Source organism: Strigops habroptila, chromosome 8 (assembly GCF_004027225.2).
Source record: "Strigops habroptila isolate Jane chromosome 8, bStrHab1.2.pri, whole genome shotgun sequence".
Taxonomy (NCBI): domain Eukaryota; kingdom Metazoa; phylum Chordata; class Aves; order Psittaciformes; family Psittacidae; genus Strigops; species Strigops habroptila.
The window spans coordinates 61,396,431-61,416,548 of record NC_044284.2 but is presented as its reverse complement, the minus strand read 5'-3'; the positions used below and the strand labels follow the sequence as shown (position 1 = coordinate 61,416,548).

At 46.5% G+C, this 20,118-nt stretch overlaps 1 protein-coding gene across 1 annotated transcript in view; it reads right to left on the bottom strand.

The window, feature by feature from the left end:
* The window catches only part of PDE4B (phosphodiesterase 4B), a 204,077-nt gene extending 188,747 nt beyond the window's left edge, over window positions 1-15,330 (bottom strand). Inside the window, exon 1 of the mRNA XM_030494831.1 lies at window positions 15,276-15,330. The gene's annotated coding sequence lies outside the window, so the exon portion shown is untranslated. The remainder of the gene's footprint in view (window positions 1-15,275) is intronic.
* Between the last annotated feature and the right edge of the window lie 4,788 nt (window positions 15,331-20,118).

The window sequence follows — 20,118 nt, the reverse complement described above, 5'->3', positions numbered from 1 at the left end:
TATCTTGTATGAATATACTGAACATTTCCATTGACTACATGGAAGCCTTATTACTTTTAACCTTAATTGCTGATAGACACAATGTTCACTTTGGATCAGAAATTAAATGCTTGGATACCCTTAAATTTCCTCAGGAATGAATGTCTACCTGCAGCACATGAATTCCACCTAAACCTGAAGTAACTGCAACGCTAGGCCAGCTGATAAACCAGACCACTCAAACACACATTGAGAAGCCAGCACAGGTTGTCCAACACAGTCAGCCTCCCACTTCCGTGTGTTTTTTTAGTAAATCCAAATTCTTATATATGTGACAAGCTTTTTTAATACTCATTTTTAACTGAACGGATGCAATAAATCACTATATATTGTCTAAATATTTTAAGATGGCCATAGCCCATCACACTACCAAACAGCTTCTATGTTTAGAGCTCACCATTATGCAATTAATTGCTCAACAAAATCTACATTGTTCCTAAGGCAGAAGCTACACACACTCATGACAATTACACTCTGAAACAGCCAGCTTTGCTGCTTCAAAGGTTTATTATGAATTCTGGATGCAGAATTCCACGCTAAGAACCAACTAGATTACAACGGCAATAACCATCCTCATGCCAGGCTGGAAGAAGCATCCCAGAGCTCTGCACTTTGTTATCCAGATGTCCTCAACATTGGCACTTGCAGAGAAGCAGGTAAAGGTGTATGTACCATTGTGGTAGCAGTTGCATGGAGTGCAGATAATGAAATTAGAGATGCAAATAAAACAATCCTTTCCCACATCCACGCTACCCAAGTATTTTCTAACAAGGTCAATGTACTTCCTAACTACTTTCTAACAAAGTAATGTACTTCCTTCTGTAGCTGTAAGAAGATCATAGAATCATAGACTGGTTTGGGTTGGAAAGGACCTTAAGATCATCCAGTTCCAAGCCCCTGCCACGGGCAGGGACACCTTCCACTAGAGCAGGTTGCTCCAAGCCCCTGTGTCCAACCTGGCCTTGAACACTGCCAGGGATGGGGCAGCCACAGCTTCTCTGGGCACCCTGTGCCAGCGCCTCAGCACCCTCACAGGGAAGAACTTCTGCCTTATATCAAACCTGAACTTCCCATTTCAGTTTAAACCCATCACCCCTTGTTATAGTAAAAATTCCCTTTTTTTGAACCTCCATAGATATCCTCCTTCCAGAGGACCTCCAAAAATGAGGTGGTGGACACAAGAACCTCCAGATCCCTGTATCATGAAAGAGCCTCTCAGAAAGACCAAGCACTGCCACCAGCACCACTTATTTCGGGTGAGTTTTGCCAACTTTCCTCAAGGATGACCAGACATGCTGCATTAATACACAGATACTCACCAGCAAAACCACATCCTTTTTGCAGCAGGCAGAATAAACTCCTCCTTCCTGCCAACAAATATGCTCTAAGAGTTTTCACAATGCAACATGCCTACAGCAGAGCTTCCTGGGGCATGGATAGAGCAGAGATCAGGGATAAGGATGCTGCCAGCTCTCCCTATGTGGGCTTCCAGATCCCTTCCCCCAGAGCTGAGTCACTCAGATCATACATTTTAAACCTTCCCAGTTACTATAACAACTTAATGGATTTCTTCTTGATGTTATTAATTACATTCACTTGAATCTGTTCATACAGGAGTTGGGGGGAGGCACTATGTGATAGTTTCTCCTTTCAAAAGGCTTTTACATTCCGAACTCGTTCCAACACTCAGGTGCTCCTCCATAAATCTGTTTCCACTGAGATAAGGAAATGCTCAGACTCCTTCCTTTGAGAACTCAGAATAGAGGGAAATGTTTTCTTCCCCAAACCAAACAAGATGCCCAAAAATAAAGCTGTGAAAGATGCACCCAGCTGTTTTGCTACAGAAAACATGGTGCACACCATAGCTGGAACCTGGCTGGAAGTGGCATTCATAACACATCCCAGAAGAGAAGCACTTAGCAAGCAAAACCACTGAGAGCCAAAGCAAAGAGGCAGTCAGGATCTAATTTATTAGGTCTACATTTCACAGCCTCAGGGTATGAACAACCAGACACCTACGGCTGGAAATGGGAGGAAAATGTAAGAAACCTGAGGCAAATCCTAAGGTCCAGCAGTGTTGCAGTGTACAGAAAACACAGTATCAGAGAATCCCAGACTAGTTTGGGTTGAAGGGACCTTAAGGCTCATCCAGCTCCAACCCCCTGCCACGGGCAGGGACACCTTCCACTAGAGCAGGTTGCTCCAAGCCCCTGTGTCCAGCCTGGCCTTGAACACTGCCAGGGATGGGGCAGCCACAGCTTCTCTGGGAAAAGTCTGTGCCAGCGCCTCAGCACCCTCACAGGGAAGAACTAGATGAGCTTTAGGGTCCTTTCCAACCCAAGCCATTCTGGGATTCTATGATTCTATTTTCCTTCCTCCAGAGCCTGGAGTAAGGGGAGCCACCTCAGTAGATCCCTCCCTCAAGCAGAGGCTTCTCAGCAGCCAGTGAGTTAACGTGGCTTAGGAGACAGCCCGTGTATGCTTACAACCGACTGCAGGCCTCTGCGATAAGAGATTTGGCACATTCCCAGAGAGTTAATAAACGAAAATTCCAATATCGCTTCATATACTTATTTTTGGAAATGTGTCTACTGCTAACTTAAGAAATAAGTCTTATTTCAAATGCCAAACCGTAAGTATGGAGGGAAGAACCTGAACTTCCCACAGAACCGCAGTGCAATGAAGAACCTGAACTTCCCACAGCATGGATGACTTGGGAATGAAGCATTCCAGCTACCTTCTCCATTTAGGTTTATCCATTTTAGCTGTACAGAACTGAACTCATCTGCAGAAGCATCGCCACGCAGCACTCAGGATAATTTTAACCCCACAGACATATGGAGAACACTCCTTTCACCCTCCTCTGCAGGAAAAGGAAAGATGATCTGAGCCTACAGTCTTCCAAGAGGGGAAAAAAAAACTTCTCCAGATATTTTATGTTAGAAAACTTCATGGAAATTATGATAATAGTTGTTTATACTTACAGTGTAAAAACATGCACCACGTTTCAGTCCCCAATTATGCAGTGACAGATACAAGAACACAAGGGGAACAATTGCTGCTTGCAATTCTTTATGTCAATAATTTCTACAAATTTAATTACTCTGATTCTAAAGCACAGCTTTAGACACCTACAAATACCCTTTTGAACCCTCTCATTGTAACCACGCTGTAAGAAAACAATACTGAAAGTACACGTGTGAATAAACCCCCGTGTGAAGCAGCTGTGCGTGCCACATGCTGGCACTTCAGAGCATTGCTCCAGGTGCAGCTTTGCTTGCTCCCAAAGACACAATATCAATACTGACACCCAAAATTGGTTTAGTTTCCTGAAAAGCATAAGCTTTCTTCAAGCAAATCTGCTTTATACAACCACAAAGTAACTGGTAGAAATGAAAAGAGAATTAAAGGATTAAAAGTGCTCTGGCGCAGTGATGGAATAACTACCAAGTGCAGATGTATTTATCCTGAAGTCCTGGAGATGGGACTGCCATGGCTCTGGGAAGAAGCAGGTAGACCTTAAGATGGTTTTATAACTATCACTTGTGTTTTCCCCAATCCACACCTGATCTGCAGACGGAAAGATCCCCTGCACTGTTCATTGTAAGGTACTGAACAGAAGGTCAAGAGCGCAGCAAACCACTGCCTTCAGAGCCAGATGATACACAGACTCCATTTGCACTCCTGTATCAATCCACTCTTCTTACCTGGCTAAGATCCACCTCTTAAGAGTGTTGAAAAAGCAGATTCAAAGCTCTACCACTGCCCAGCCTTCTCCATGCAAGCAAACTTTGAAAAGATGAGCCCGGCCCCACCAGCTCTGATGGAGAAGCATTCATTTCACTTCACCATTTCCTCACTGGTTTTACATCGCTATATTGTAAGGCAAGTGCTGCTTTGGTGCCCACCAGCGTGCAGGACTTTGATCCATTAGACAGCCACAAGACCTACCAAATAAAGAAACAACGAGACATCTCTGCAGGGTAAGATGGAAAAAGCAATAGCAATGACTGCTCCAGGGACTGCAGCATATTGCAGTCTAATCATATAGTGAGGAATGGGAAGGGAGAAGGGCTTTTTTTTCTGGGGGCTGGTTGCAAACGCATTCTCTGATGCAATCAACCACAGCACAGATAGAAAAGGACTTTCCCAATAGACAAGTTCTACAGGAGAAACACGACTACCACTACCCTAAGGCGAAGCAGAAGAAGAGCATGTGCGTTTCTTCTGGTGAAGAGGCATGCGGAAACACAAGCCATTCCTTGGAAAGGAGTTTGGAAAACAGAACCATAGAATGGTTTGGGTTGGAAGGGAACCTAATGCTCATTTAGGTTCTAACCCCCTGCCACGGGCAGGGACACCTTCCACTAGAGCAGGTTGCTCCAAGCCCCTGTGTCCAACCTGGCCTTGAACACTGCCAGGGATGGGGCAGCCACAGCTTCTCTGGGAAAAGTCTGTGCCAGCGCCTCAGCACCCTCACAGGGAAGAGCTTCTGCCTCAGAGCTCATCTCAATCTCCCCTCTGGCAGGTTAAAGCCATTCCCCTTGGCCTGTCCCTACAGGCCCTTGGCCAAAGCCCCTCTCCAGGTTTCCTGGAGCCCCTTTAGGCACTGGAGCTGCTCTAAGGTCTCCCCTTCAGGAGCCTTCTCTTCTCCAGGCTGCCCCAGCCCAGCTCTCTCAGCCTGGCTCCAGAGCAGAGCTGCTCCAGCCCTCGCAGCAGCTCCGTGGCCTCCTTGAGCAGGTCCATGTCCCTCTTATGTTGGGGGTAAGATGTCTCCTGCTTTTTCCTTGTTTTATAAATAAAACAATGGCAGTCACAACATGCAGCCAGCAGCAATTCCTCCTGATAGCGAGGAGCAAACCACAACAGCAATACCTGGGGTCAAGGAAGAGAAGCAATATTTAATCTAGGAAAATTCACTAAAGCTTTTTATTGATGTGCACAACATCAACAGATGTAATTTAGAGCTAAATTACTATTTTGTATCATAAAGCTTCTCTGATTTTACATGAGTCTAAACAAACACCTTATCTTTTGCTTACCAAGTACTTCCTAACTTTTACTACACATAACTGAATTGAGGAATTCATTTCATGACAGCTATGTTACATGGCAGGAGTCCTGCACCAGAACAGTACAAAGGATTTTCTACACTGATAGTTGATGATTAAGAAACAAGGAGAGTGCTAAAGAATGTATCTTTCTCCTTCCTCCTTAGTTAGCTACTTGTCTGTGAACACATTATTTTTCTTCTTTTAAAAATACATGTGGTTTTGTGTATATGCCGACAGGTTCCAGAAGAAAGCAAAGCATGAGGTAAACACGTATTTATTTTCCCAGCTCTTATGCCTGGCTTCATTCGAACACTGCCTTGTTCTTGCTTTTCTGAGAAAAGGCATTTCAAATCTTCAATTGAGATTTTAACTGATTCATCAGTGACCTACAAGCAGCTTGGAGAAGAAAAAAAGTCCCGTGGCTCCTCCAGAAATGAATAAAAATGAATGAAAAAGCAAGACAAGGTCCAACTCACCTACAGAACAGGGAACATGAGACACATGGCAAGTAACACATCAAACCTTTAACAGTATGGGCAAGGGATTTCAGGACACCAACCCATTAGGCATATGCTGAAAGGAAATGAAAAGCTCAGAATGGGAAAAGAAGATCACCAGCTTCCTAACACTGCCAGGCTCCCGATGACCCTGCTTAGCCAAGTATTTCCCTTTCGTTAATGGTTTTCATCCATCTGTAAGTTATATATATACATAATTCATCAGCAAAGCGCAATGAAGAGGGGTTATAGTAGAAATTCCAGAATGAATTCCAGAAAGGAAGTGCAAAATTAAGATAGAGAAAAGAAAGAAGAAACCACAAAACCAACTGAGATATATTCACGTCTCCCAACCTTGCATACCTGGGAAAAACAGGGGGGGAGTACCCCAAGACCTGTTACAGCAGAATATTGTTATATAGCATTAGACCATTTGCCTAAAGCTCCTTCATGATGCACCTCTTTTGGAGTTGTCTCAAACAAGAATCTGTCCTAGGATCCTCAGGGTTAGCAGGCCAGGATGCTGCTATACCCCATCTGCCCCTCCAGCTCTGTTCTGGCTCTGCACCTCTCCACCAAGACTCCCTAGAGAAGCCTCTACAGCTTTCAAGGATGACAATGATGTGACAAGCTTCCTGCTCTCCTTTGGGTATATCTATCCCAAAAGATATACTCTGGATAACCTTAGAGCTTTCTGCAGTGTGAAAAGGAGCACTTCTGAATCCAAGCTCCCAAAGTAACACTTAACATTGTGCTTCTAAATGCTCTTTGCCTGCAAGCTAAGAAAGTTGGGGCTGTTCAGCCTGGAGAAGAGAAGCTGCGTGGAGACCTCAGAGCAGCTTCCAGTGTCTGAAGGGGGCTACAAGGATGCTGGGGAGGGACCTTCATCAGGGACTGGAGCGATAGGACAAGGGGTGATGGGTTTAAACTTAAACAGGGGAAGTTCAGGTTAGATACAAGGCAGCAGCTCTTCCCTGTGAGGGTGCTGAGGTGCTGGCACAGGGTGCCCAGAGAAGCTGTGGCTGCCCCATCCCTGGCAGTGTTCAAGGCCAGGTTGGACACAGGGGCTTGGAGCAACCTGCTCTAGTGGAAGGTGTCCCTGACCCTGGCAGGGGCTTGGAACTGGATGAGGTTTAAGCTCCCTTCCAACCCAAACCATTCTAATATTCTATGATTCTATTGTGAACTCAAAACACCACCAGCCATTCTCAGATGAAAAATGGAGAATCTTGTGCTATTTCAGTGACAATTTTCCAAACCAATGCCTACAGCAATTGCAAACGTTATACAGGGATGCCTTTTCCTCAAGCGGAATGACCAAAATAGGCAGCGGTGGGTTTAGCTCTTGCACCACTTGTGAGCTGTATGATTAGTATTCCTGAGCACGCTGTGCATCCCAAGAACATGATTTTCTTTGAACAGAATCCCATCACACAGAAGAAGAGGAGCAGCTTCACCCTGAAGGTTTCCATATGTTTTATACTTATTTTCTTCTCAAGAGCTCTTGTGAGGTTGGATCATTTTCTGTTTCTTATTTGGGTTTGTAGCTTCAGAAATGGTTACTACCGAGGATTAATCACTTTGGATCCCTCTCTTCCTGAACTTCCTGGGTTTGCTATTTACAAGCACTCATCAAAGTATCCCTGCTGCAGGGAGCTCCGTTCCAGATTTATCCCTCACATTTAACAAGTGCTCTGGTAATTTCTGAAGGGGTTTTTGGTCCTGTTTATTCAAGTGCTGTACAGTCTATTGCTTCCTCCAGCAATTACCAAGTTACAAAAGCATGAATGAAACAAAAATCAATTGCAAGAATTCCTTTTGAATCTCAGCATAGTTCCGTTCCTTCCACCAATGCTCTGAAGCAATTCTTCACTTAGTGACCACCTTGCAGGCAGAAAGCATTCACTCCACACCAGTCTGCATGACTCAACATTCAGCTTTGAGTTTAGCAACAAGAAAGTTGGAGAAGGTTCTCGTCCATAAGGGAAATTTCACCCCTTTCTGCTTGACATTTCATAGTTTACCTCCCAAAACTGATTCTTATACATCGGTGAGAAAATGCTGCAGCTCCAACAACTCCCAGGCTTTTTCTATGCTTCAGACACTCACTTTATTTGGCTTAGTTTCCAGAGGAAACACTGTTTCTTGTGTGTGTCAGTGGCACCTGAGTGCAGGCAGGACCCCAGGCAAAAGCAGAAAGGAAAATATGAAGGTTATTTATTCTAGCAAAGGAAAGGGTCAACTTCTTGTTTACAAGCTTAGAAACACTGTTGTGATAGAAAAACATCTAAAAGAATATGACAGAGAAAAGCCTTTGCATTAAGCTCTCACTCCAGCTCTCCTCTGCAGCTTCCCTGAGGGAGCTTTGTAAAAACACACAACCACCTCAGCAAGGGTATTATGTATAAAATGTTTCAACAGGTTGAGCTTCCTTCTGGGTTTAGGAGAGCTGAAACTTCTCTTCCAGACATGACTAACAAAGCCACCCTACAGCATCAGCTTATTCACAGCTCCCCAGTCTTCAAGACATATTGTTTCACTGAATTTATTTTAGGTGACCTCTCTTCCCCCTTTTCTCTCTTCCTACTTCTGTACTCGAAGAGCAGAGCATCTGTGTGTTGTTTTGCCTTCGGTACCTCGTGAAAAATCATTCTTTCATTGCGAGCATCACACAAACAATCCCTGCCCTAGTTGTACAAATTGAAAAGTATTTGATAGAAAAGGTTTTAGTAACTGCTGCTGGTTGTCTATTAGTCAACCCTGTATCAGCTGATATGTTTTAACTAGAGTCATTCTATTCTAGTGCTGTGCTGCTCAGTAACATTTCATGCTTGGAATCATAGAATCCCAGAATGGTTTGGGTTGGAAGGGGCCTTAAAGCTCATCCAGTTCCAACCCCTGCCACGGGCAGGGACACCTTCCACTAGAGCAGGTTGCTCCAAGCCCCTGTGTCCAACCTGGCCTTGAACACTGCCAGGGATGGGGCAGCCACAGCTTCTCTGGGAAAAGTCTGTGCCAGCGCCTCAGCACCCTCACAGGGAAGAGCTTCTGCCTCAGAGCTCATCTCAATCTCCCCTCTGGCAGGTTAAAGCCATTCCCCTTGGCCTGTCCCTACAGGCCCTTGGCCAAAGCCCCTCTCCAGGTTTCCTGGAGCCCCTTCAGGCACTGGAGCTGCTCTAAGGTCTCCCCTTAAGGAACCTTCTCTTCCCCAGGCTGCCCCAGCCCAGCTCTGTCAGGCTTACATTTTACCATTTGGAAGGCAAACATTTTACCACAAATAGCTGCTATTCCCTGCAAAATCTGCTGCTTATAATCAGGCCAAAAGCAGGGTATTATCAGCTGTGCTGCAAATAATTAGAGAGCAAGTGAGTACATATTAACTGTTCAGCCACTAAGTCGGGTCAGTTTAATGTTCTCCACAGGCAGCTGTTTGCAAATAAAATGTATATCAGCAAATAATATCCAAAGCATTTCTCAAAAATGCCAGCTAAGAATTCGCATCTTCATGCTCCCACTGAAACATGGCCCAGACCTTCAGTGTAAATCAAAACCACTGAGGAGGTTTTCCATCCTCTTCTCATGACACTCCAAAGAAACATCAGCCACCTCAACTTCTCTGCTGCATTGCAAAGGATCCTGGTGGCTTCCACCGCTTTTCTGTTACCAGAAACTAATTTAACATATGATAAAGTACATCATACACTGAACTCTGGCATTTCATCAACTCCCAACAGCCCACAGGGAAACAGAACTGCTGTAAGATTCCTTGGGCAATCAACAGCAAAATCAAAGAGGCTTTCGACCACCTGAGAAGGTGGTTGATTCAGAACCTCTGAATTAACTAGTGTTTCAGTTATAAAAAGAGACTTAGAAAGCCTCAGCCAGCCTAGTGCTTTCATTTTCAGAGAAGGGAATGCAAAGAGAGGGGAAAATACCTCTGAAGAGCAGCAATAAGGATTTGAAGTCTTCAATGATACAAAAATTCATGAAGCTTGCAGCTCTTTCTGATCAAGTTCATCTTTCCTGCCCAGACAGGACATTCCTCAGGCTCCAGCTTCCCCAAGACAGCCTCTACAGTCTAGTTTGGAGGGACCTCTGCTGTAGGGCACCAAAGGGGCTGACACACTGTGTTTAATGTTGGATAGTGAACATCCCACAGGGGTAGGGCTGCTTTAGTTAAACCTGTGATTTGGGTCTATGAAAAGAACCTCTACATTTATTCCTAAGGCTACAGCCAGTGGGGCAAGGGACAAACATCTTGGTTTACTGGCAAAGAAGGACCAGTACGGCTAGACCAAGGGTTGGACGGCCTCTCTCATGGAGTGAAGGCTCTACAAACCTTAGAGCTGAGCCCACTTGCTGGGACAGGAGAGCAGTCTATGTTACTGCTCACAAGGGTGACTGCCTAACAGGAAACATCAGGGCACAGCAAGTTGTAATGGAAACCTGGATCTGAACTCCAGCTCAGCAGGGCTGCTCATCTTCAGAGCCCATCAAAAGACATTTGCCTACTTGGCTCCAGCCATTGCAGTTTGAGGACCATAATTCAGCACATTTCTTAGCATGTTAGCTGCTTCTATTTCCAAATCCAAGCTCAGAAACTCAACCCTAGCCCTATCTGTGGCTTTAACCTCCATCTAGTCAAGACTTGTCCTTCAAGGCATTTCCCCGTTAGAATCAGCCCTTACTGGTGTTAGTCATCAACCCACAGCTTGCCAACCCCTAACCCTAGTTTTAGTCACGTTACCACACGTAGCATCTGTACACATAGGGAAATACACCTAAGCTCTCATCCCTTTCCTAGTGGCTTTTTTATGTCGTGTTGCCCTGACCTCTCAGCTCACCAGAATCCGCTGTAACTTCACATAAGCCAAGTGAAACTCCATACCACGCACCCACCTCATCCTGTGCTCAAACACCAAATCCATTCCAGCCTCATTTCACTGTCCTACAGCTCCTCATAAACCATTTGTTTGTGCTAGCACCAACTGTAACCTGTCTCTCAACTCTCCAACAATTTAACAGTAAAGATGTTCAGCCCATAAGGTACCAAGCTTTATAATTTTACCCCCAATTAAGCTATATTAAATAACTCAATCAATACAATACCTTTGGTCTACACTGTCCCAATTCCCAACCTGCATTTTCAGTATCACCAAGGTTATCCTTACTCCTTCCAGACCTTGAACCTGCACAGACTCCTCCAGATCTTGGTTTGTCACAGCCTGGCTTCATGCTCCCCTACAAACAGAAAGCAGCTCTGCTTGCCCTAATGGAAATGGATTATCAGTGTCCTACCCACACCTGATAATGCTTTCCCCCATCATGGGACACCTTCCACCCCTCAGCAGGTGAAAGAAGGCAGAGGTTGAGAGAGGAAATCAAATACCACCAGGAGCACAAAGCACTATCCAGCCCATGACACAGCTTTTGGTTCCACTTGCCTCCTCATTCCCCATATATATATATATATATAGCTGTAACACTCTTTGCTTGGCTTCTGAAGAGGAGAGAACATTCAGGAAAGAGAGATGGATGGAGAGGAGGAGAAAATCCCACAAACCACACTGAAAACCCACACAGACAGAAAGAAAAGGAGAAGCAATGATGACTACAGGGGGAATTTTCTGGATCTTCTTCCCCAGACATATTAATAAAGTGCATTGTAAGTGCACAAACATGAGAAAGTGCCAGACGTGGAGTGCACACGTGCACTCACAGAATTACACTTTTTAAGCCTCAGAATAGCCGCAGATCTAATCCATCATCATCCACTAATCTATTTTCTCATCACTGACAGTAACGCCAGATGCTTCGACAGAAAGTGCAAGAAATTCCACTGTAGGCAGACGCAGGATAATCTGCTCTCCTGAAGGCTTCCTCCAAGCCTTATTTCTCAGAGGCTGGCTTGAGCTCTGCAGGGTAAACATTTACATCTTTCCTGCAGCTCTCCAGAACTGCCTTTTTAGCTATTTGCAAAGTTTTCCCTACTTCTGGATACTTCCGTGATTCACAGGAATTATTTTGGATCTAGCCAAATTCTGTGCTTCAGGAACGCTCTGGCAAATAGTCCCTTGGTCTGATTCTATGTCTAATGCAAATAACAATAACAGGCTTGACTTTTTCTATTTCACTCCACGATTACTTGTTCTTAAATTGTATGACCAAGAAAAAGTTTCTTAATTTACCTTTCTGTGCTATTCATCATCCTTTTTCCAATACGCTAACTCTTAAACTGTTTGAGACATAACATCATGTAAGGCTGAAAGGCAAACAGAACCAACGGCATTTTACCCTCACAGAAGAGAGAAACAGACCTTTCAGGCACATTTCAAGCAATATGATACTATCAATTTGTTCTTTTGTAAACAGAGAGCTGGGCTGGGGCAGCCTGGAGAAGAGAAGGCTCCTGAAGGGGAGACCTTAGAGCAGCTCCAGGGCCTGAAGGGGCTCCAGGAAACCTGGAGAGGGGCTTTGGACAAGGGCCTGTAGGGACAGGCCAAGGGGAATGGCTTTAACCTGCCAGAGGGGAGACTGAGATGAGCTCTGAGGCAGCAGCTCTTCCCTGTGAGGGTGCTGAGGCGCTGGCACAGACTTTTCCCAGAGAAGCTGTGGCTGCCCCATCCCTGGCAGTGTTCAAGGCCAGGTTGGACACAGGGGCTTGGAGCAACCTGCTCTAGTTGTTGGGAAGGTGTCCCTGCCCGTGGCAGGGGCTGGGACTGGATGAGCTTTAAGGCCCCTTCCAACACAAACCAGTCTGGGATTCTGGGATTCTTTGAAAAACAAGTTTTGAAGCTCAAAATTATATTCATAATTAAAGGCATTCAGCTAAAATGTTTTACCTAAAGCAGCTAAATAACCATTCCTCCGCATTGCCTGAAACCAAAACACTGCAGCAGCAAGAATCAGAAAGCAAAGCTGACGAATTATTTTAATTCTCTAAACTAAAGGAAATACAGAGGGGAGAAAAACCCACAAGCATGAGTAATAACGTCAGATTAATATCCTTTTGCTTCAGAAGCAATATTCAATGTACGTAGATACACATTCATCTGCAATAGCCCTCAAGTTTAGGGGAGTTCTTTCGCATCATCATTTGTTCTATGCCTGATAGTTTTCTTCCATCTGCTAAGGCTATATTTATCCTCCTACCATAATTATACAACTCCATTTAGTGATGGAACTAGCGTAGAGACTTGCATGCTGTATTTGCTGCATGACAGGCATTGACTTAAACAAACTAAGGTGTCTCTACGCAACGTCTTGTCAGTGTTTTTCTCAGTGTGTAAGAACTACCCACATCTATACCGGGACACTTGGACCACGTGGATGACTCCAGGGGAGGGTTGTTTGGGTAAAACAAGTCATCCCAAGTTGAAAGTGCTTCAAATTGCCATTTTAGGCAGGGTTGAATGCATCTATCCATGGCTATCCATTTCAAACATGGAAATTCAAGATGATTGTAATGACTTTTTAAACAAGACCGGTGTTCACCGAGACAGCTACTCAGTTAATCTGTTATAAGCTTCCCGATAGATAAGTCAGATCCTTGAGTAAGTATCTGAATACTGAATGAGGAGAGGCCTCTGTGTGAGGTGGAAAGAGATAGGATGTAAGCTCCAGGGTGGTTGGGATGAATGGGAAGGTCTGAGACACAAACGTTCAGAGCTGGGCAAATGCAGGGGCTGGTGAGCGCCTGGAAAAGCAAAAGGAAAGATGATGAACAAAGCTGCACAAGCCTCTTACAGTACTTCAGAGCAGCAACAGAGGAAGCAGCAGAAGGATCTAATGATTCTGTGCAGGATGGTCAGACCAAGAGGTATGGAAAATGGTTTGGACAGTGAGATCTTCATCAAATATCAAATGGCACATACTGGGGCAAAGGAGGAAACTGCAGGATCCAGAAGGCACAAAGAAGAGGTTTTGTGGCCTGGCTAGGAAGAGGAGAGGCTGTACTTGCAGAAGGCAGCACCCTATTTACTACCAGAAAATGAGAAAAGGCTCCTACCAACAAACACCAAAATAGCATGGGATCAGGATTTGTTATACCATTTATCTACCCAACACAGAGTAACCTTCACTTGAAATTTGGCACCTGGATGCAAACTCAACCTGAATACGGTTCAGAAGCAGCAGCGAACAAGGCTGAATCTTGTCTTTTACTTCAGGTTCACATAAGCACTGCATTAAAAAGGGTTTACTGGAATCTAAAACCTCCAAAGATGAGAATAAAGTAAGATTTAGCTGTACCTGGAGTACCTGAGCGGGCACATGGAAAGATACTAAAATAGATTAAACAAGAGAAACAGGCAATTACAATGAGTAATCTGCTATATGCAGCCAGTATAGTACAAAGAGTGCTTTTCTAGTACACTATTAAGTAAAGAGCTTTAGTTTCTAGATGATTTCTGTATCAGAGATTTATTTACAATCTGGCCACCATCTCTGGAGCCCACAGGGAGGGAGGGAGGGAGGTAGCAAACGAGCATCTCAAAGTGGTATAAAAAGTTCCCTGTTCCATTGGATTTCAAATGTGCAAATGCAATTATTCGGCTTATTCCCTGCTGCTCCCTCTGCACACCAGCATTTCAGAGGGAAAAAAATATGAAATCTGCTCTTAAGAGAATTTACAAATCTATCAGGAATTGTCTCTTCAGCGCAGGTGGCCCCTTGGGATGTTTCCTATTGTGGCAATTGCTGAGCACCACACAAAACAACTCCTTACTTCCATGGCTATGTTTCACCCCTAGAGATCTACACAGCTCGCTGTGTATCAGAGGCTGATTTATCGCTCCTCAACCATCACCCAGAGGTGAAAGGAGAACCCTTCTCTGCTCTCCTGCATGGCACCCCATGGGTGTGCTGGGAGCTGCTGCCTCGGGGCTGACATGGACCTACGCAGAGGAAACACTCAACTTCCAGATCCTCTCTAAACTCAGCAACACCCACCAGGCACCGAACTGAGAAAGGGAGCATCAGAAATAAAACAAACTGACTCAAACCACATGTTAGCGAACATGATGCATCGCTGTAAAGCCAAAGAGAAAATGTCACAGAGAAATTAAGGTTGGGAGGGCTGACCCGGCAGAGGTACGAGGGCCCAAGGCTGCGGATCCCTTTGGAGGCACGGATGATGCCTGACCTGTTTCAGAGGGGGATGCACGGCATGGCATCCCACAGCACCACAGCTCCTGAACACACGATTAAATGATGCCACAACAAAAGAGCCTTAACAGGCTCAAAATAACACAGGCAATTCCAACAGAAATAGGGGAAAAAGCAAGAAAATAACGTAAAAAATAACCCAAACAACAATCAAAGTACATCTTCCTCTCTGGAAAACCACAGCCCTTTTTTCTTTTAAGCTCTCAGTTCTTAACCCCGTGTGATTCAACACGACAAAACTTACTGGAACCCCCGGAACAACCCACAAGTGACTACGGTGTTTGTTTGCCTCACCAAGCCCGGGACGCTGAGCTGGCGGCACCGCCACGTCCCGGCCCGCCGGGACCCCGCCGCCCTCCGGCTCCGGGACCGCGGGCACGGCGGCTCTCGGCCCCGTCCCTCCCGCTCCGGAGACCGACGGGGACGCGGCCCCGGGCGGCGGCCGGGGCGGGCGAGCGGCGCTGAGGCGCTGCCGGCCCGGAGCGGCGGGCAGGGAGCCGGGGCAGCGCTCACCGCTTACCTCTGGCAGCCCGGCGCCGTCTCCGCGGGCTCTGCCGCACTCCCCGCGGCGGCGCAGGTTCCCCGCCAGCCCCTCTCGCCGCCGCTCCTCAGCGCTCCATGGCTCCGCCGCTCTCCACAGCCGGCGATGGCAGCAGCACGAAGCGGCAGCTGCTCAGCGCGGCGGAGCGAGCGCGGCCACCACCTGCCGGGGCTGCGCCGGCGGCTCGGCTGCGCCCTGCTCCGCTGCCCGCCCCGCGCTGCCGGCAGCGAGCGGCGCCGGCCCCTGTGGGCGCGGGGCGGGCTCGCCTCAGCGCCCGCTTCCCGCCCGCCGGGCGGGGCGGCCGTGAGGCGGGCCGGACCCGCGGCCCAACGCACCCTCAGCCACCGCCGTGAGGGGAGCGGCTGTGCCGGGGGGAGCCCTCCGGAGCCGGCGGGCCTGCCCCGGGTGGGAGCTCGGGCCCAGCATCGCCCGCTGCGGGAGCCATGAGGGGACACCCCCCCTCACCTCAGTCCTCCGGGACGGGCAGGCACCCTCCGGCCTCGCTGGCCGGGTTTGGGCAGCAGCCGCGCTGGGCAGAGGTGGGCTTTGAGAGGAGAGCTGCTGCAGGGTGCCCCGGAGTAAGGCACAAAGCCAGTTTATTATCGCTGCATCAATAGGGGCAGAGCAGGGGTTGCTTAGTCTGGAGAAGAGAAGGCTCAGGGGGGACCTTCTCGCTCTCTGCAACTGCCTGACAGGAGGATGGAGCCAGGAGGGGGCTGGTCTCTGCTCCCAAGGAACAAGGGATGGGACAAGAGGAAACGGCCTCAAGCTGCCCCAGGGCAGGTTTAGATGGAGCTGAGGAACAATTCCTTCCCCAAAGGGTGCTCAGGCATTGGAACAGGCTGCCCAGGGCAGTGCTGGAGTCACCGTCCCTGCAAGTGTTCACACCCCGTGTAGCCGAGGCCCTCAGTGCCATGGGTTAGTGGTGGCCTTGGCAGTGCTGGGGAGCGGTTGGACTTAATGAGCTTAAAGGTCTTTTCCAACCTGATTGATTCTGTGATTCATGGAACTTAGAGGACCTGCCTTAGAAAACGTTGCCCTCCACACCCAAAGGAAGGCGTGGAGCAGAGGATAACCCAGCCTGGCAGAGGAGCCACTGGTCCCTTGGAAGGTATTTATGCAGCATTGCACACCTGAGGGGAAAACCACCCCATAACTTGGCCATGTTGGCCAACACACAGCTACTTATCTTAAAGGTGCAACAGCAAAATGCTCACTCAGTGTGTTAAAGCCACTGTATGGTCACACCACCCCCAAACACCCATGATGTGGAAGATAAGGATAACTGATTTTATATGGTTTTGTTACAGTAGGAACTTCTGTTTGATCCTAACAGCGATGATGCAAGATCTTTGGGTGTTTGATGTCTCCATCAAAAGCCAAGTTTCTGGAGTAATGATGTGAAGGACTTAATTCACAATTTAAAAGAGGAAGTTTCTAGTCTCCAAGGCCTCAGAGCAGCCTTTTAAAGCTTTTTAAAGCCTTTTAAAAGCTTAATGAACCCTCTTCAAGTGCCAAAACCTCAGAATCCTGAATGCAAAAATAAAATGCATTCATTATAAAACCTTTTAAATTAAGAGTTAAACTCTCTATTTGTGGATGACACACAGACCCTTGATTAATGACTACAGCCTCTAAAAACTGAACAGAAGGCTGCTGTGTTGTAACTTTGCTCGAGTACCACCCCATAGCCTAGCATCCCACAGACCCACAGTACAGACCTTACCAGATCCTGATAAACCACTCTTTATGCAGTGCAGTGTAAAAGAACAATATTGAATGAAAGTTTTGTACCATATAATCATAAAGAGAGGGAAAAAGTCTGTCTAGCTGTTCAGTTACATTGTGGTAAAACCAAGGGCTGATAACTGCTTGATAGAGTTCTATAATACATAGAAGTTTCCTTTTGCATACACAAAATATAAAACTAATTATGAATAAATTATGATTTTCTCTTCCCTCAAATAAGGGCAAATTTATTTCTGCACGTGTAGTGCAAAGAAAGTGTCAGGCTGCTAACAGTTGTAATGCAAATGATGATTTGGGTATATACTCTATTGCCTTCATTACTTCTTATTGCAAAGAGCGGCACAGAAGCAAAGCAGCCTCCATGGATACACGATGCTGTAGTGCCAGAATTGTTAAAGCAGCTGAAAAGCAATCTCTGCAATATTTTGCACTGTTACAACTTACCACCTCATCCCTTCCTTTGCCAATGAAAGACCACTCCAAACATGTACTAGCCTATCCCAAAGTCCCAAAAAAAGAAAGATTTTCACCACTATCTTGAGTAACTTTTACCAATGCCATGGTTGGATGTGGAACTATGCTCATGTTTGGTCACAGGAGCTGAACTTTGTCGTCTCACACAAGAACAAGGCATCAGAGGTTGAGGTTTGGCAGAAAGAGGAGCTCTCACCTTGCAGAGCAGCCAGTGGGGCTTTCACCTCTGTGAGCACCTCCAGTTCCTGCAGAGGAAGGTCACTTGGTGCCATGCCTTTACTAAGCAGCTCTCCTGGGATAGCTCACCCTGGTGCAAAGCAGCCAAAGCAGCCTGGGTGGCACTGGGTCTGAAAGCACTGTGGTGTCTCACAGCCCCATACACTGACAAGGATGGACGCAGACCAATCCTGCCCCAAGCCTCATGCTTGGGTAGAGAACACCTTCATTTTGTCATGTGAAGGATGTGCTTTTGGGAAAGAATAAGGCACACAGGTCGCGATTGCCTCCAGAAGAGGCAAGCTGGACCAGCACCAGACCCAGTCTGTCTTTCTGTACTTCATAGGCCATAAATTTCATCAGTTTCCTCCTGCTTTAGTGTATTTGACTAAAGGTTCTCTCCCAAAGTCTCCCAGGCTGGGTCAGAAGGTAGGACAGAGAAGGCACCACTTAGCAGAATGTTCCTCCTCTGGCTGCTCACTGCCAGCAACAGAATACGTACTTAACACTCTAATTTGAACTTGTCTGACCTCAGCTTTCAAGCAGTGATTCTTACGCCTTCCCCTGCTAAACCAAACACTTGGAGTATCTGACATGCTAATAAAGTCATTGCTTAATCCACTTTTTGATAAGCCAAGTAGATCAAGCTCTCCAGATTGATTATACATGGCATTTTCTGCACTCTTTACACATTTTTACAATTTTTTCTAGGCCTCTCTAAACATGCCAATACCTTTCAGAGAATGGGGGCTGCAAAACCATTTGTAGCATTTCAGTAGCACGCAGGAGCAGTGAGTAGAAGCAAAGTGATCCCCCTCCTCCATGAATGCTGCCTTGGTCAGAGTGACAAGGAAGACATCTGCTCAAGAATCTCATGTACAAGGGTGTTCAGCTTTGAAACTCTCCTGCGAGGTCAGGTTCAGCAGCTCTTCTCTGGATTCTAGATTTAATCTCTGTGATTTAGGTCCAAGCAAATTGTTTGGTGTGGAGTATTAAGGAGAGTTGTCTCTTAACTGTAAGCACCAAACAGCTATGACAGGAAGTCCTTATCTTCTCGGCTACAAGGCCAGGAAAATTAAAGTCATGTTCTTAGTGCCCCACAGCCCTCAGGCAGCACATACTATCTTTTAACTCCCTGGCAACAAGGAATAGCAGTAATCCTGATACAGCAACTATTCACAAATGCTGATGAACTTCCAAAGCCTAATAACAGACAGAAGTGCTTCACCCTGACAGGAGGAGGACCCGGTTGTTACTGCTGCATGGTAGCTTGCTGCAGCAGCCTCAAATGATCCTCCTCTTCTCACAGCCCTCTGACATCCTGCTGGAAACTCAAACACTGGTAGCAAAGGCTGATACAGGGAGGATGAGATGAAGAAACTCCTGAGAGCTCATCGTGAGATATCACAGGCTGTGTTATTCTTATCTTCCTCCACTGAATCTGCCAAGTCAACTTCAAGAAGTCATCCATGGCACTAAAATGTTCCACCGACCCCGAGCACTTGTGATCTGCACTAGAACTGAACGCTGAAAGCTGCAAAGCTTCCTGTTCTTACACTGCTGGACCAATATTTACCAAATACCAGTCGTGAGCGCAAACCTTTCACTATCAACAAGCTCTAAACATCCGAAAGGACTTAATTCCCATGAATGTGACTGATATCCTGCCAGCCTTGTGAAGAGGCTGTGACTTACACTGACCAATGCTGTTTAATTAGTGCTGTTGGCATTCCCCACAGACACCTGTTTAACTCTCAAACATGCAGTAGTCAGGCAAATCCGGAATTCCCACTTGTGCCACATCAGCTTATCCAGTTCATGGCCAAACCTCCCCATACCTGTGAGGCCACAGAGAAGCTGCCCAAAGGCCACCTCCAAGCACGTCTCTCCAAAGCTGATATTCACAGCTTAGCACATATTTAGGCCAAGGCACAGAGATGAAGCAATTTGACTGGTAGTGATGAATCGGGCTCCTCCTCTCAGAAGGTAGGAGGGAGGCGTCTGTTCTCATTCTCCAGAGTCACTTCATGCTTAAACTTTTAATCCTGGGATCCCACTGCCTTCATACAGGAACGGGCAGGATAATACCCTATGAGGCTTTGGATGCTTTCGGAAGGGGGACATCCATTTCGTTGTGACAGGACCATGTTGCTGGACCTTCCCCTTACAAGGTCGCATGCCCATCATCAGTGGACAGACATCTGATGGTGAACACTTAGGTGCCAACAATGCAGGGATGATGCACAAGTGGTCCGTTGAGGCAGTCACTCCGGGGTATTTTTGGATGCACCATTGACACTTTATCAGTCTGAGTAACGCTTCCCATCATCTCCAGGTGCCTTCTTACCATTTCTGTCCCATTCTGGTGTATGACTTGACTGCA